We start from the raw sequence: 18547 nt of genomic DNA, 5'->3' as shown, positions 1-18547 counted from the left end.
CCTAATAAAACAATGCCAAAAGTGTGAGAATAAAACAAATGAGGCACACAACACAAAAGAAAGGAAAAACAACAAGAACAAAGGAAAGGCAACAAACACTAAAAGGAACAGAGGAGGACAAGAAAACAACAGACACACTAGAAACAGAAGAGAGTAAAACAAGAAAGCAGATTACAGTGGCTGGCCGACCATGAGAATAAAAAGGAGAAGTCAGCCACTCTGAAACACATTAAAACCTCCACCCTAAAAGCACTAGGACACAGAGGGACAAAGGACATGCGCTAAAACATAGATCAAATGATGAAACCCAACCCTCACAAATAAAACATAGAACTAAATCAACCAATAAGGCGTTGTCAGATAAAAAGAGCGGCAACAAGTTCGGTAACTCAAGATTTCGTCGCTGGGCAGTCAAAGTGGGACAGTGCACCAGAATATGGGCCACTGTCAACCGGGGTGCCACACTGACACTGAGGCAGGTCTTCACGGCACAAGAGGTAACCGTGGGTCGCCCAAGCGACGCCAATGTGGAGCCGGCAGATGACAACTGATTCCCTGCGAGAGACCTGCATGGAAAACTTTCACACATTCGTGGTCTACTTAATGACACACAGTTTGTTGTGTTTACTGCTATACCAACCATCTCCCAAAGCCGAAAAACCCTATGGTGTAGGTCAGAATGCAGATCAGGTTCAGAGATGCCCATCTCCACAAGTGGTTTCCAAGTAGACTGTTTGGCCAGCCTGACGGCAAGTTTGTTGCCTGGGATGCCAACGCGTCCTGGGGTCCACAGGAAAACCGCTGAACAACAGGATTGGTCCAGGGCATAGACAGACTCCTGGATATACACCACCAAAGGACGGCGAGGGTAGCACTGGTCGATAGCTTGTAGGCTGCTCAATGAGTCAGTACACAGAAGAAACGACTCCCCGGGACATAACGGATATACTGAAGTGCACAAGAAGATATGGCCACCAGATCTGCAGTGAATACGTTGCAGCCATCAGGCAAGGAATGCTGTTCAATGTGTCTTCCATGGACATACGCATGGCTGACGTGAGCATCAGCCATTGAGCTGTCAGTGTAAACCACTTCGTGGCCTCGGTACTCGTCAAGAATCAAGAGGAGGTGGCAGCAGAGACCCAAGGGTTTAACCGAGTCCTTAGGGCCATGTGAAAGGTCCAGGTGAAGCTGTGGCCTAGGTGTACACCATGGAGGTATATGTGAATTGACCTCAGGTATAGGTGGTACAGGCAAGGACTCTAGTTTAGAAAGAAAGGATCGGACACGATCTGCAATTGGAAGCCCTGAGATGAGCCACCGATGCGGGAGATGATCCGCCGTGGGTGGGAAAAGGAGACTGTGATTCGGATGCACAGGAGAACTACGAATGTGTGCTACGTAACTGGCGAGCAGTTGTGCATGCCTGACCTGCAATGGAGGCACTCTGGCTTCCACAAGGATGCTGGTTACCGGACTCATCGTAAAAGCTCGTCGCTAGCCGAATGCCACAGTGGTGAACTGGGTTGAGTAAACGGATAGCTGAGGGCGCTGCCAAATTGTAAACCAGACTCCCATAGTCCAGGCAGGATTGAACAAGGGCTCTGTAGACCTGCAGCAGCGTAGAGCGATCTGCACCCCAGTTGGTGTTGCTCAGGCAGCAGAGGGTACTGGGGTGCTGCCAGCACTTTCGCTTAAGCTGACAAAGATGAGGAAGCAACGTCAATTGGGCATCGAAAACCAGTCCTACGAATCAATATGTCTCCACTACAGTGGGTGGATCGTCATTAAGGTAAAGTTCTGGGTCCGGATGACTGGTACGACACTGGCAGAAGTGCATAACACATGACTTTGCAGCGGAAAACTGGAAACCACGGGCTAGAGCCCATGACTGCCCCTTATGGATGGCTCCCTGTAGGTGCAGCTCAGCAGCACCAGTACTGGTGGAGCATTACGAAATGCAGAAGTTGTCTGCAGACAAAGAAGGTGAGACAGACGGCCCTACAGCTGCTGCTACACCATTAAACGCCACTAAAAATAGAGAAACACTCAATACAGAGCCCTGCGGGACCCCATTCTCCTAGAGATGGGGGGGAACTATGGGAGGCACCATCTTGGACATGGAAAGTATGAAGCGACAGAAAATTCTGGATAAAAATCGAGAGTGGGCCTCTGAGACCCCACTCGGATAATGTGGCAAGGATATGATGTTGCCAGGTTGTGTCATATGCTTTTCGGAAATCAAAAACGACGGCAACCAGATGTTGGTGTCTGGAAAACAGCTGTTCGGATGGCAAACTCTAGGGACACAAGATTATCAGTGGTAGAGTGACCCTGGTGAAAGCCACCCTGACATGGAGCCAGTAGGCCACATGACTCCAGAACCCAACCTAACCGCCGACGCACCATACATCCCAGTAGCTTACAAAGAACGTTGGTGAGGCTGATGGGCCGATAGCTTTCCACATCGAGTGGTTTTTACCGGCTTTGAGCACCAGAATGATGGTGCTCTCCCTCATTGTGATGGAAAGACGCCATCACACCAGATCTGATTGAAGATGACGAGGAGACGCCGCTTGTAGTCAGATGAGAGATGTTTAATCGTCTGACTGTGGATACAAACTGGTCCAGGAGCTGTGTCGAGCACTGAGGACCTCCCACTTTGTAAATGGGGCATTATAGGTTTCATTTTGGCGTGTAGTGAACGAGAGGACTTTCCCTTCCAGCCCCCATTTGAGAGTGTGAAAAGCTGGGGGTGTATTTGTCCAACGCAGAGGCTCCAGCAAAGTGCTCGGCAACTGCATTTGTGTCGGTAGATTACATGGCATTTATGTTAACACCGGGAACACCTGTTGGGGTCTGGTACCCGAAAACATGTTTGATCTTTGCCCAGACTTGGGAAAGTGATGTATAGCACCCAATGGTCGAGAAGTATCTCTCCCAACACTCCTGATTCCGTCGTTTGATAATTTGGTGAACACCAGCATGGAGCTGTTTTAAAGGCTACCGTAAGTAGTGCTCCGGGGAAGGGTGCCACTTATGCCACTGTAGAGCTTGCCAACACTCCTCAATTGCTTCAGAGGCTTCCGGCGACCACCAAGGGACTGTCTTTCGCTGGGGGCACCCTAAAGAGCAAGGGATCATGTTTTCTGCCACAGAAACGATTATTGTAGGCACCTGCTCAACCATCACATCTGTGTTACCATGTGGGGGAGATTCAAAGGTGACAGCAGAGGTGAAAATTTCCCAGTAAGCCTTGTTTAAAGCCCGTCTGGGCAGGTGTCCAGGGTCTTGATACCGGGCAGTGACAGGAAGATGGGGAAGTGGTCACTACCAAACAGGTTGTCACATGCTCTCCAGCGGATACATGGGAGACGTCCTGGGCTGCAAATTGATAAATCAATGGCTGAGTAACTACCTCGAGCCACACTGAAATATGTGGCAGCCCCTGTATTTAAGAGGCAGAGGTTGAACTGAGACAGTAAAGTTTCGACATCTCTGCCTCAGCCAGTAAGCATGGTACCAGCCCACAAGGGGTTATGGGCATTAAAATCTTCCAGAAGTAGGAAAGGTTTAGGGAGTTGATCAATCAGTGCAGCCAATACATTCACGGGTAATTCCTCATTTGGAGGAAGATATACATTGCAGACAATTATTTCCTATGTCGTCCTTATTCTGACAGCCACAACTTCAAGAGGGGTTTGAAGGGGCACATGTTCACTACAGACTGAGTTTAGGACATAAACGCAAACTCCACCTGCCACTATTATAGTCGCTATGTTTCCTGTAATACCCCTTATAACCATGGAGGGCAGGGGTCCGCATTGCTGGGAACCAGGTTTCCTGGAGGGCAATGCAGAAAGCAGGTGTAAAGCTTACAGTTGCCATAGCTCAGCCAGGTGGTGGAAAAAACTGCCGCAATTCCACTGGAGGATGACATTGTGAGACTGGGAAGGCATCAAACATTCAATAAGGCAGTTGACGCCTCAGGGTCACCTGCTGCCACCAACTTTTTGCCTGAGCAGTCCATTTTGTCTGAGGGTCCGGCGAGATCTAGGTCCTCAGCGGACGCCAGAATCTACACCTCATCCACAGACGCAGAGCTCTGAGGTAGCGGTGGTGTGTGTGCCACTGCAATTCCCTTGGTCTTGGGGACCTTATTTTTGGATTTCTCTTGCTGTTCCTTGGGTTTCCCTGGCTGGGATGACTTCACTGATTCTGTCTCCAGGACTGAGGATGAGCATGAACCCTGCGACCAGTTGCTTTTGGGCTCTTCTGCCACTGGCGGGTATCATCTTATCCACTGGCAGAAACGTGGGAAGGGAGTGACCCAAGGGACACCTTCCTAGCGACAGCAGCTGAAGAAGTTGTACGCTTCTCCAGCTTAGAAGTGGGGACGGATGTCCCCGATGGTTGGGGGAAGGTGTTGCTCCATAAGTATGTCGTGCAGGAGCAACAGGGAGGGAAGTGCCCCCACACCATCAAGGGGGCAGGTGTAGTCTTCTGGCTCAGACAGGTGACTGGTTGGAGAGGTGACTGGGGTTGGCAGAGCTGATGGGGCTGGAATTATTGTAGCAGCAACGTAAGACAATGTTATACGTACAAGGTATAGGCGTTCAAATTTTTTCTTAGCATCAGTGTAGGTCAGTCAGTCCAGGGTGTTGTACTCCACGAGTTTCCTTTCTTTCTGTAGAATGCTGCAGTCTGGCGAGCAAGGCGAATGGTTCTCTCCACAGTTGACTCAGATGGGAGGCAGGCACATGGAGTATTGGGATGTGATGGGCATCCCCAATCTCGACATCTGATGCTGGAAGTACAGTGGGATGACATATGATCGAACTTCCAAGATTTAAGCACCGCATTGGGGGAGGGATATAGGGTTTTACATCACAGCAGTAGACCATCACCTTGACCTTCTCGAGTAATGTAACATCCTCGAAAGCCAAGATGAAGGAACCGATGGCAACCTGATTATCCCTCAGACCCCAGTTGACACATCGAACAAAATGTACACCTTGTCATTCTGAATTGGCTCACAGCTATCATTGAACTGCAAAAGAAGGTCCCTGTGAAATATGATACCCTGGGCCATATTTAAGCTCTTATGGGGTGTGATGGTACAGAAACATCACCCCCCCCCCCCCCCAGCTAGTCACAAGTGAGTAACGCCCAGGACTGGGCAGAGGATGCTGTTTCGATCAGGACTGACCCAGATCTCATTTTGGACAAGCCCTCCACCTCCCCAAACTTGTCCTCTAAATGCTCAACAAAAAACTGAGGCTTCATCATGATGAAAGATTACCCGTCAGCTCTTGAACATACAAGGTATTGGGGCAAATAAGAGCCACCACCATCCTTTGCCTGACGTTCCTCCCACGGTGTGGCCAGGGAGGGGAATGATTTGGGGTCGTACTTCTATGCATTGAATGGAGCCCATGAATGCTTACAGACTGCTGGTGTTTGACCCCCAGCAAAAGACGATGCACTACACTTCATCGCGTGTCATCCACCCTGATGCCACCCACTCCGAACGGGTGCCCTCCCCACGTACGCCACCCTGCCGCAACACTGGCCACCTTCTCTTCAGGAAAATTTTGAAAAATGGAGGTCAAACCCTACAAGGGACCATCATAAAGGCCGAAACATGTGGGACTCATTTTAGTCGCCTCTTAGGACAGGCAGGAATACCTCGGGCCTATTCTAATCCCTGGACCCGCAGTAGGGAAATATCTAAACCTGCATTTGCGACAGACTTCAGAATAATTATACTACTTTAAAGGCGAACATTTTTGGTTAGGCTTTACCATGACTGTTTATTGACATTAAATGAAACAACAAGTTTACTGTTACCAGTCACTATTTATCTCCATGGTGCGTTTCAAAGGTTTAAACCTCCATCAGGTGGATTTACATTTGTTAGTATGACGTGTGTCTCTGCATTGTGCAAAACACAGAAACGTGTCATACTAAGAAATGTTTTGCGCGCGCGCGCACACACACACACACACACACACACACACACACACACACACACACACACACACACACACACACACACATTTGTAAAGGCAAAGAGTGTGGGCAGAGATGTCAGTCGAGGCGGAAGTACAGAGGCAAAGATGTTGTTGAAAGACAGGTGAGGTATGAACGGCGGCAAATTGAAATTAGCGGAGATTGAGGCCTGGCAGATAACGAGAAGAGAGGATATACTGAAGGGCAAGTTCCCATCTCCGGAGTTCTGACAGGTTGGTGTTAGTGGGAAGTATCCAGATAACCCGGACGGTGTAACACTGTGCCCAGATGTGCTGGCCGTGCACCAAGGCATGTTTAGCTACAGGGTGATCCTCATTACCAACAAACACTGTCTGCCTGTGTCCATTCATGCGAATGGACAGTTTGTTGCTGGTCATTCCCACATAGGAAAGCTTCACAATGTAGGCAGGTCAGTTGGTAAATCACGTGGGTGCTTTCACATGTGGCTCTGCCTTTGATCGTGTCCACCTTCCGGGTTACAGGACTGGAGTAGGTGGTGGTGGGAGGGTGCATGGGACAGGTTTTACACCGGGGGCAGTTACAAGGGTAGGAGCCAGAGGGTAGGGAAGGTGGTTTGGGGATTTCATAGGGATGAACTAAGAGGTTACGAAGGTTAGGTGGACGGCGGAAAGACACTCTTGGTGGAGTGGGGAGGATTTCATGAAGGATGGATCCCATTTCAGGGCAGGATTTGAGGAAGTCGTATCCCTGCTGGAGAGCCACATTCAGAGTGATCCAGTCCCGGAAAGTATCCTATCACAAGTGGGGCACTTTTGGGGTTGTTCTGTGGGAGGGTCTGGGTTTGAGGAGATGAGGAAGTGGCTCTGGTTATTTGCTTCTGTACCAGGTCGGGAGGGTAGTTGCGGGATGCAAACGCTGTTTTCAGGTTGTTGGTGTAATGGTTCAGGGATTCCGGACTGGAGCAGATTCGTTTGCCACGAAGGCCTAGGCCGTAGGGAAGGGACCGTTAGATGTGGAATGGGTGGCAGCTGTCATAATGGAGGTACTGTTGCTTGTTGGTGGGTTTGATGTGGACAGATGTGTGAAGCTGGCCATTGGACAGGTGGAGGTCAACGTCAAGGAAAGTGGCATGGGATTTGGAGTAGGACCAGGTGAATCTGATGGAACCAAAGGAGTTGAGGTTGGAGAGGAAATTCTGGAGTTCTTCACTGTGAGTCCAGATCATGAAGATGTCATCAATAAATCTGTGCCAAACTTTGGGTTGGAAGGCCTGGGTAACCAAGAAGGCTTCCTCTAAGCGACCCATGAATATGTTGGCATACGAGGGGGGCCATCCTGGTACCCATGGCTGTTCCCTTTAATTGTTGGTATGTCTGGCATTCGAAAGTGAAGAAGTTGTGGGTCAGGATGAAGCTGGCTAAGGTAATGAGGAAAGAGGTTTTAGGTAGGGTGGCAGGTGATCGGCGTGAAAGGAAGTGCTCCATCGCAGCAAGGCCCTGGACGTGCGGAATATTTGTGTATAAGGAAGTGGGATCAATGGTTACAAGGATGATTTCCGGGGGTAGATTGGGTAAGGATTCCAGGCGTTCGAGAAAGTGGTTGGTGTCTTTGATGAAGGATGGGAGACTGCATGTAATGGGTTGAAGGTTTCGTTTGTTGCGAAAGCTTTAATTTTGTGTGTATGTTTGTGTGTCTATCGACCTGCCAGCACTTTCGTTTGGTAAGTCACATCATTTTTGTTTTTAGATATATATTTTTCCCGCGTGAAATGTTTCCCTCTATATATAAACAGAAAGCGCTGTCGATAGACACACAAACAAACACAAACATACACACAAAATTCAAGCTTTCACAACAAACTGTTGCCTCATCAGGAAAGAGGGAAGGAGAGGGAAAGATGAAAGGATGTGGGTTTTAAGGGAGAGGGTAAGGAGTCATTCCAATCCCGGGAGTGGAAAGACTTACCTTAGGGGGAAAAAAGGACGGGTATACACTCGAGCACACACACACATATCCATCCACACATATACAGACACAAGCAGACACATTTAAAGACATATTGGTCTTTAAGAAGGGGTATACACTCGCACACACACACATATCCATCCGCAAATACACAGACACAAGCAGACAGCTCTTTCCTGATGAGGCAACAGTTTGTTGCGAAAGCTTGAATTTCATGTATATGTTTGTGTTTGTTTGTGTGTCTATCGACCTGCCAGAACTTTCGTTCGGTAAGTCACATCATCTGGGTTGGGCAGAGATGTCAGTCGAGGCGGAAGTACAGAGGCAAAGATGATGTTGAATGACAAGTGAGTTACGAGGGGCGGCAAATTGAAATTAGCGGAGGTTGAGGCCTGGTGGGTAACGGGACGAGAGAATATATTGAAGGGCAAGTTCCCATCTCTGAAGTTATGATAGGCTGGTGTCAGTGGGAAATACCCAGATAACCTGGACGGTGTAACACCGTGCCAAGATGTGCTGGCCGTGCACCAAGGCATGTTTCGCCACAGGGTGATCCTCATTGCACACAGACCCAGTCTCTCCCATCTACGCAATCTCCCACTTACAGCTCCACTCTCCCCAAAACCTCAAAATTCTAATCAACACAATCTGGAACCACAACACCCTAATTCAGTAGTTAACCTTTCCTCCAAACCTCTCTCCCAATCCAAAACCTCTGTCCTATCCAAAGGCCTCACCTTCAGCCCTACTCCCAGATTCAACCAAACAGCCCTCGTCAGAGATTTACTGTCCTACACTCATAGTCTCTGCTGGAAATATCACTTTGCCACGAAGAGAAATAATCCTAATCCTACTCCTAATGATCAAACTCCCCAAGACACTATCCAAACTGAACCCTGCCTGGAACAGTTCCATCTATAAAATCCACTGTTCCCAGTTTACAAACATTTCTCGTGTAGCCTCGTGAATACTATTTCACAGCTTCAGTTCCTTTCACCTATTAAACAACCATTTCGGCAAGTTCTAACAACTTTCACTTTATTTCCATTCCCATTTTTCCCACATCACCGATCATTTTTTAGCAGCTTCCCACAGGTTTTAACGTTATTATTTCTTCGACAGACAACTGTTAGCCTCATTTTCATAATCTGCCACCACATAACCAGTCCTTTTAATACATTTACACGGAGTTTTTTCGAAATTTTCCCGAATTTCTTCACCCTTTAACATGTTTTGAAGGTTAATACAACTACCTAAGCTTTGTGCACATCGTTGTTTACCAACCAAAGTTCACCACAGGATCAGCATACCGTATTTACTCGAATCTAAGCCGCACCTGAAAAATGAGACTCGAAATCAAGGGAAAAAATTTTTCCCGAATCTAAGCCGCACCTGAAATTTGAGACTCGAAAATCAAGAGGAGAGAAAAGTTTTAGGTCGCACCTCCAAATCGAAACAAAGTTCGCCTAGTTGTAATATGAGACACAATTTAGGTCGAATGAATGACGATACAGCTGCAGTAGTTTGGTTCGAGTCGTAAGCTTAGCAGTTACGGTTTACCAGGTAGCCATTGCTACGCGTCTCGCGCTCCGTCCGTATTTATACGGATATCCTTCCTTTTTCACGTGCTTCGTCTGCTTTGAATTGATTGCTTATTTTTCTTTGATCTGATAAGTGCCGTTCTCTTTGTTATAGGTGTTTACGTCACTCTAAGCTGAAAATGCATTACTATACTGTGTCATGCATTGTTTGTCGCATTCTGATAGTGCGTGTTTACGGCCTGTCGCCGCTCGCGGCGTGGCTTGCTTTAGTGCGCGCTACCGCCGCTTACAAATAAAAAATAGAGAGGAGTCGTCTCATTAGCGAAACATTCGTTGTTACTTACACTACTTCTTTCTTTGATAATGATCAACAAGAACCAAATAATAGACTGCGTATGATAGATGATGTTCTGAACGAAATTTTAGCGAAAATTTTTCTCCGTTTGAAAATCTTTGCAGACGCCTCTTTAGTTCATTACATTCTGCACAGAAATTAGAGTCATCTTAGATTTAAAAATCTAGTCAGTTGCCGTGCTTCATTTCTGACTGTATCACTATCAGGCATAAGAATAATACGAATATAAACATGACATGATATGTATATTCTTCCGCGTTTGCTGTTGTCTCACTCTAGTTTCGTAGTTTATTAGGCAGACAGGATTTAAATGAGATGATAGCAAACACGAAACAATACATGGCAAAATGTTTATATTCGTATTAATCTATGGCGAAGAGAATACTACATATGATTCACAATTCATAAAAGCTCCTATTAGCAACCATCTCTTCTCACAGGTAGGAAAAAATTCAGAACGTAGAGTTGGCCATATTGACAAGCATCCCAAACAGTCTTGCCAGTCGGATTTTCGTAGTACATTGAAATGCTGCTACATGCGAAGATCAACAATACAGAATTTGTATTTACTTCGTTGGATAATGTACCAAAACGCAGTGGTCGAAACTCTGGGCGGAGCAAAAAGGCTCGTCTTCCACTTTTTTTTTTAATTTATTTACTGACGCAGAGATTTTGGTACCAGTATTTATCTTTGTGCCCTACAAAGCATGCCTGTGTGGCGCTACATATATTCGACGGCAGAAGTTAGTTGTGGCGGCACCCACCAACATTTTTCAGAGCTCCCGCTTGCTTTGCACTCGATTCTAAGCCGCAGGCGGTTTTTTGGATTACAAAAACCGGAAAAAAAGTGCGGCTTAGATTCGAGTAAATACGGTAGCTCAGCTTTAACCAACACTTTTTCGACTTTTTCGCACCAGAACTCCAATTGCTTTCTAGTTCACCTTTATCTCTCCCCACATATTTTTATTTTCATTTTAGCCTCATGTTACACTTTCCACCTAAATACCATGTCACCCTCACAACATCCCCACAACGACCCCATCAAGTTTTATTCACATTCCCTTCGCAAACATGCCTTCGCACTAGCCAGATTACGCTCCCATATTTTATTTACTCAGGCTTGTCTGACATTTGGCATTACCCCCAGAGGCCTCACACTTACAGTTCTCTTCTCTGGCTGTAACCCTTCTTTCCATTAGTCCCTATACCAGTTCCAAACTGAACAATCCATAGCCCTCACCTGCCGAATCCTTCACCTACACATCAACTCAGCCAATGAACACACCTGTCAACTCCTATCCCTAATCAAAGTCCTCAATCTTTCCTCTCCCACATCCACACCGGCTGTTCAGAGCATCTCCCCTAAGGTAAGTCTTTCCGCTCCCGGGATTGGAATGACTCCTTACCCTCTCCCTTAAAACCCACATCCTTTTGTCTTTCCCTCTCCTTCCCACATCCTGATGAAGCAACCATGGGTTGCAAAAGCTTGAATATTTGTGTGTTTTTTTATTTTATTGTGTCTATCAACATACCAGCGCTTTCTCGTTTGGTAAGTTAAAGCAACTTTGTTTATATTATATAAAAATTCAAAATGTATTGCCAGAAGTAGATTACAATCTTACACAAATGTAAAGGTAGGCACGAGCTTTATTTTTCATACTGAGGAAATTATTTACAGGACAGTATATTTTTCAACAGGTGGTATATGACAGTACCAGAGTTAGGGCCAATCACATTAAAAAAAAAAAAATTGTTATTTATGTAGGTTAACTGGCTGGTGCAAAGGGAATGCAGTGTAGACTGCCAGTTAAATTTGTGGGTGTTGGAAAAAACAATTTCTTTATTCCCACATATATTTAGAAATAACTTAACACTACACACATGAATGAATTGTGTAGACATGAACAGCATGGAATAACTAACAAAAGCTAAGTCAAAGAATAACTATATCACTGCACGTAAATTAACACTTCACGGAATGTTTATGAAGCACTGTACACTTGTAGGGATCGATTGTCAGAAATAGGTCACTACAAATTTAATATTTACTACTTAATTGATATGTGAACATGGGCAGCTGTTAATTACGCTACAGCGTGATACAAATGTATGATTCAACTTAAGTGCCATCTGTTAGCGAAAATTTAGTTGTGTCAACACAAGTTTTTGCTTTTAAAAAGAAATTCCACATATTTCTGTACACACCACATCATACTGAAGGCAATACTTTTCATAAGAAGAATTTCCCACTACTCCTGTCACAAATAGTCCATTACATCCTCTAATCGCACATAATTTGAGTTCAATGTTTTAAGGGAAGAGTTTTCAACGGAGTAAACGCATGTAAACATTGTGTTAAATGCTTCACCATAATATATCTGTACAGATGTGTTCACTTTTTTAATAAATATACTTACAGCTGATTTAACAGAAACATCGAAGGGATTTAGTAATTTATACATTTACTTTGCCTCAACATATAGCAACTCATTTTATTTTATTTTACATACATATTCTGTAGAGACATGGAAATGAAATACATCAAGACTCATTTTATTACATGCATGTCATTTACATCACACAAATTTATACATATAGCTTTTAACAATATTACATTAGTTTGCATACACACATGTATTACACAAAAACATAAAAAGGGATGTAATTATGAATTATAGAACATAGGAGTTTGCAAAGATCCAGTCTGAGTTATCTTGTACGGAAGAGTATCTTTTAATTATGCTTTATCATATAGATAAAAAACGTTGTGTCTTTTGCAACTGAACTACCGTGTGGGTACCTAACACTTTTTGCCTATTCATACTATGTATCTTCCATATAATTAGTTGTATAATGTACACAAATTGTTGGATTTAATAGTTGTTAATGGATGTTGAGTTTTCACTTGGCTGAAGGCTGGAATGATGATACTATCTCACCATTGCAAAAGGAAGAGACTGTCGAGCCAAATACAGTTGAAGATCTCGAGTACATGGTGCCGATGAGTAACAAGATGTTATATCATCTGACTGAATGGAATAAGGCCCTGGGGCCGTACTGTGAGATGAGGCAAGCAATTCCCAGACAGCAAACCGTTCATTATACAAATCGCCATGCCAAGGGGTGAGTAGAGGGGGTTATCTTCAATTCATCCCTTCTATGACTGGAAGCCAGCTTTATAAGAAGAGGACAGTGTCACAAAGTGGGTCACAAGGCACTCAGCAAAAGTCAACATATCAATACGGAGACTTTAATGAAGAAAGAGACCAAGTACAGTTGTGGATTCTTGGTGGCTTAGAAGACTACAGAGCTCGATCCAAACCTGAAATGAAGAAGCATATGTTCCCAGGGAGGAGATGTATTGCTTCCAGCATTTCTTCTTCCTGCACTTAATTAAATAGCAAGACTTAGCACATAGTCACTTCAAAATGATAACACTAGCAGGTGAAGGATGTAGCTTGAAGTATTGCAGGGCTCTTCAGTGATCGTGAACAGCAATTCCAATCTCTCTGGTCCACCAAGGCAGCGGCCAGGGATGGACAGAACCTGCAGAAATGGGAATAGCAGTTCCAGAAGCATGGTTGATCACATCGGATATGTCTTGCACAAGCTCGTCCATGCAGTCTGACAGAGAATGAGTGAAGATAACAGCAGCGAAGATATACAACTGCCAGTTGGTTCTTCAAAATGCCCTGCACAGTGGTCTGTGTCTGTCTGTGGCAAGAAAGCGACAGGGTCACCATAAAGTGGTCACTTTCACACAGACTGCCACATAGTGACCAATGTAGTGAAACCATGAGACTTGGGAAAGATATAGTTTGATCAATAGCTGAAAAGGTTCTATGGGCGACATGAAGTGGGTAGGAGTACTATCACTGATGGGAAAAAGCTGGTCAATTAGAAGGCTCGAACAACATGAAGTGAAACACCCCACAGGACCACAGGAGGTAGTGCACACTGAAGTCCAGAATTAGGAGAAAACAGGGGGAGGGGGGGTGCTGTTGGACTAAGGGGGTCACCTCAGTGTAAGTGAGATGTCCATCTGGAAGTAAGTAAATGTTGCAAATGGTAATGGATAGGCTCATTTGCACCCGTACCACTATTTCTTCCAACTGGTACAAAGGGGAATGCACTTGCTGACAATATCTGTGTGATGGCGTAGTTCCGGCAGGTGACAGTAATACAGTAAAACTGCATTTATACATTTCTCAGCTATATGTTTGTCACATTTGTATGTTATATACTGTGCACTTTTTTGATTTTGCACACGTAGCTACTCCACTTTCAGGTTTTCCATTTATACATCCTCGCACTTTTACACTATTATTTTGCTCCTCAGTCATTTTTGTCGCATTCTTAGCAATATAAAGACTACGAAATTGTCTTTAAATGTTCCATTTATGGTGTGGCCAGCAACTGTTGATTTGCTGTCTGCATGCAAAGTTGCATATATTATTGTGGGCCTTAGTTGCAGTATACACGGTGACACTGTTGTTATTGACCTTGTGGCAGTCAGTTTCAGATCGTGCAACTTGACTGAACATTGCTCCCAACAGCAGCCTTCGCAAGATGCCACTCAGGGATGCTGCTGCCCACCCAAGCAGTGAGTGGCACACTTACAAACAATTGGTACAAAACAACAGTGAACACAGCAGCAGAAGCAACAGCAGCATCAAAGTAGTTCGCAGGAACAGTTGCACCTATTCTCAGTGGCAGCATAATGCGCTGCACTGTGTGAATGCAAGAGCTGCAGAGTAGCACTTCTCGATGGCGTTGTGTAATGGGGCCCTAAGGAGAGGGAATGCAGCCCGCGGTTCAACAATCACAATACATAGGTGGAGAGCACACCGAGTGAAGCTAAGAGTGTTTTTGCCAGGGGGTGAACTCAGTTCAACTTTTCTAATGTAGTTTCCAATGTTCATGCATGTTGACTTTGTCACAAAATAAAAGATGATGTCTTTCCATGCAGGAGAAAGTAAACATAACTGAAGTAGTGCAAAGTAGTCCTAGTGAACCCAAAGTGAGCATCACAAAGCATCTCAAAATCCCATACTCTAACTACTATACCGGCCAATGACGTGCATAAGATCCAGTGTTTCAAAAGCGGGGCCAAATGGTGAGAAATGCATGTATATCCAGGGTGGGAAGTTTGCAGACGTGGAAAAACTCCTACAGACTTGGTTTCAGTAAATGTGCTTTACCTATTTCAGGTGCAATACTGAAAGGAAAGGCTTTAGAATTATCAAAAAACTTAAATGTTGAAAACTTTCATGATTCTTCTGATTGGTTACACTGCTTCAAAGTAAGATGTGGCATTACTGGCCACAGAATTTGTGGGGAGGCTAACATTGTGGATAATGTGATGTAGACTGTTGGAAAGACCATGATCGCCAAAGTATAATACCAAAACACAGTCTGAAAGATATTTACAACACAGACAAAACAGGGCTTTTTTTTAACTTTTTGCGAGATAAAACATTAGCATTTAAGGGCGATCCCTGCTTTGAAGGAAAGATAAGCAAGCAAAAAGTGACAGTACTCCTTACTGTAAACGCAGATGGCTCTGATATACTCTGCCCTCTAGTGACTGGGAATGCACCAAAGCCTCGATGTTTCAAGGGCCTTAGGTCATATCCCACTGAGTATGAGTCAAACAAGAAGGCACGGATGACTGGAAACCTCTTCGAAAGTCACCTTGATAAGCTTAACACCTGCATGTGCCATGAGAAGAGGAAAATACTTTTACTTCTAGACAGCTGTACAGCCCATTCTCCAGAACTATAGTTCAGCAACATAGAGCCGACTTTGCTTCCAACAAACTGCATGAGCCATATTCAATCTCTGGACTCTGGCATCACTGACACCTCTGCCCAGGGACTGGGGTGTTTGCGTTGTCCTCATATCGTCATGCCCCACAAACCAATCATCATCACTGCAGCCACAAAAGCGAAGTACAGGAAAATGCTGGGTTCAACGTGACATTGCACATCTAGACAGTGGGAAGGAAGATCCTAAACTGTACCTGTTGCAGGTAAACCAAATAATAGCATTGTATGTTAGGACACACTTTACACATACACTACATATGTATAGCATTTCCTGTCATTTCCCTCAGAATTTCACTAAAACTTTTAGAATACATCAATAAATTAAATTCAGCACCGATATGTAAATGTAGCTTTTTAATTTGTATTTCTTATCTAGGGAATCCAGTACAAAAGGTCTGCTTGGGATCAACTGATGTCAAACACAATATGCAAGTTCTTTTGGAAAGCTGGCATCACAAGAGATGAAACTCAAGCTGACCCTGAAAATGTTGAACATTTTGTTGTAGATTTTGATACACTGAACACAATGACTGGGCTCATATTTCAAATGGAATTGATTTTGATGATTTTGTTTACCATGATGCTGACGCATATTGTGTACTAAATGACAATTAATAAAGCAGTGCCAGTATTAGCTGAAATAAATAGTTCTGAGGAAGCTGAAGAATCGGATGGTGAATCTGTGGATCCTCCCAGTCTGTCACAGGGACTCACTGCATTGAAAGTACCACAATGTTACATAAGATCAAAAACATTAGTGATGACAGGATGTGTACAGTGACTGCATAAGAAAACTTTAATTATGAATGCAGTATTGCTTCCAAAAAAACAAACCACTATTATTTCACTCTTAAGCATAAGTAACTTTAATTGCCCATAACTTGGACATAAGTCTATTTGAACTACTGTACCTATTACTGTACAATATACGTATCTTCCATTTGCACGCACTTGGGTTTAATAGAAATATACTGAAAACATTAATCACACTTGTTCATTTATGTTATCATTCCCCTACAAAAACCCATAAATGAGGTTTTACTGTATCCACTACATTTCCACTGAATGATCACATTATGGGCGTCCACATTTAGGTACGAAGAGGTCAGGAGGACCAGTCACACTCCACGATCACTGCCTGTCATCAATGGGTATGGAACCACTCCATGAGCATTTGTTCTCCTTGCGTCCTTCTCCCTCTTTGGTGGCTGAGATTTTTGTTAGGGCCTACCCACAATGAGCGTGTGGGAACCCCTCAAACCAACAGGCCATGTATCCTTCAGCCACTGGCTGGTTTCAGGCCTCTGACCTATGGATTTGAGGGAGAGGGGACCCAAGCCCTGTCACTTGTAGATACTGAAGGAGAAAGCTGTTTCTCTGGCTGCATGTGGGAATTTGTTCCTGAAGATGGTGCTGCAGGAATGACAAGAGAGCAGGCAGTGGAAGAACTAGTGTGGATGGTGACTAACTTCTGCATAATTGGTCATCATATCAATAGTAAGTAGGTGTTCACATTTTCTTTTTTTTTATATGCTACGACTGGGTAAACCATTGAACATGGAGGGTGGTATTCTAGGCAACTGACATACAAACGTGTGGTTTTTTTTACCATGACTACCTTTGTGGAATGGTCATCTGCAGTTGGTGCATTTTGGGTCCGCTGTGCATCCGGGAGATATATGACCAAAGTGTAAGCATCAGAAGCACATCATGAGTGACTGAATTTAAGATTTCACATCACACCTGTACACCACAACTAATTTTTTCCAAATGGACATTCCTTTCAGTGGCAAAGGTAAAGGTACCAAAGTCTGTTATATTATCATAGGGACCCTTTTGGACATGTATGACACCACATACACCTCACCGCTCAAGATTAGCCGTAGCTTCTCGCCTATTTGAAGTGTAAGGTGTCTGTGAAAGATGTTTCCTTGGACCAGATCCAAAGTTTTATGAGGGGAAATGGTCACTAGCACATCACCCACACAATCACTTCTGAAGAACAGACTGTGCAGCAGAGGAGGCATTAATCAATTGTGATCCATTGCACATAATTCCCAGAGTTTCATTCTCCAAATTTATCTTCAATATATTCCACAAAAAATAAAAGTTTTGCCACAGTACAAGTATCCCCATCAATTTGAATACATACCAACTATTGGATAAACTGGTTTGCTCCCAGATGTCTGGCTTGTTTCTCTTCACACGGGGTAGTCAGTGTAGAGAAAGCAGTAGGTTCCACATTGTAATGTGAAGAACAATGATGTGATAGAACAGTGATCTGAATGGCCATTGTTTTGTTGTAAGTTGACACATTTCAGGAGCAAAATATCCGCCCTGATGCTACCTTTTCTGTTCAATGCCTGGAGTCCTGATGCCCCAGGAAGACAGACATTTACTCCTTGGCATGCAACCGAGCAGCTCAGGCATCAGCAGCTTGAACCCCATTTGTACAAAGGCTCAATGATAGTTATATAACGATCCCACCACAGCGGATTGGTTTCTGTGTTGGCTTCGAAGCACTTATAACAATCTCCACAGGTAATGAGCATACAATATTTACCACTGCAAGCAGTAGGTGCTATTTAGCGTGTTCTTCCCCAGTCAGTCCACATTACAAAAAAAAAGAAAAAAGGAAAATAAAGGTCAAACCCAAAAGGAAACAAAAAATTACTTCAGCCAGAAAGTGATGTCAAGTAAATAAATGACTATTCTGAGAAAGGAAATCAAGATTTAGGGCATAGCCAGATCGACATCAAATGCTTCCACCAACAGAAAGAGGGTATGAGAAGGCAGGATAGTCACAGATGAGACACTGCTGCACAGGGAAAAAAGTATGTGCTGCAATAGCCTGGGACACCATG

At 44.4% G+C, this 18547-nt stretch overlaps 1 protein-coding gene across 6 annotated transcripts in view; it reads right to left on the bottom strand.

The window, feature by feature from the left end:
* LOC124615498 (sorting nexin-24-like) overlaps nt 1-18547 on the bottom strand; it is an 81586-nt gene that overhangs the window by 39799 nt on the left and 23240 nt on the right. The gene's annotated exons all lie outside the window — the stretch shown is intronic.

Source organism: Schistocerca americana, chromosome 5, assembly GCF_021461395.2.
Source record: "Schistocerca americana isolate TAMUIC-IGC-003095 chromosome 5, iqSchAmer2.1, whole genome shotgun sequence".
Taxonomy (NCBI): Eukaryota; Metazoa; Arthropoda; class Insecta; order Orthoptera; family Acrididae; genus Schistocerca; species Schistocerca americana.
The sequence above is the reverse complement of the archived record's forward strand: the minus strand, read 5'-3'. Positions and strand labels throughout refer to the sequence as shown.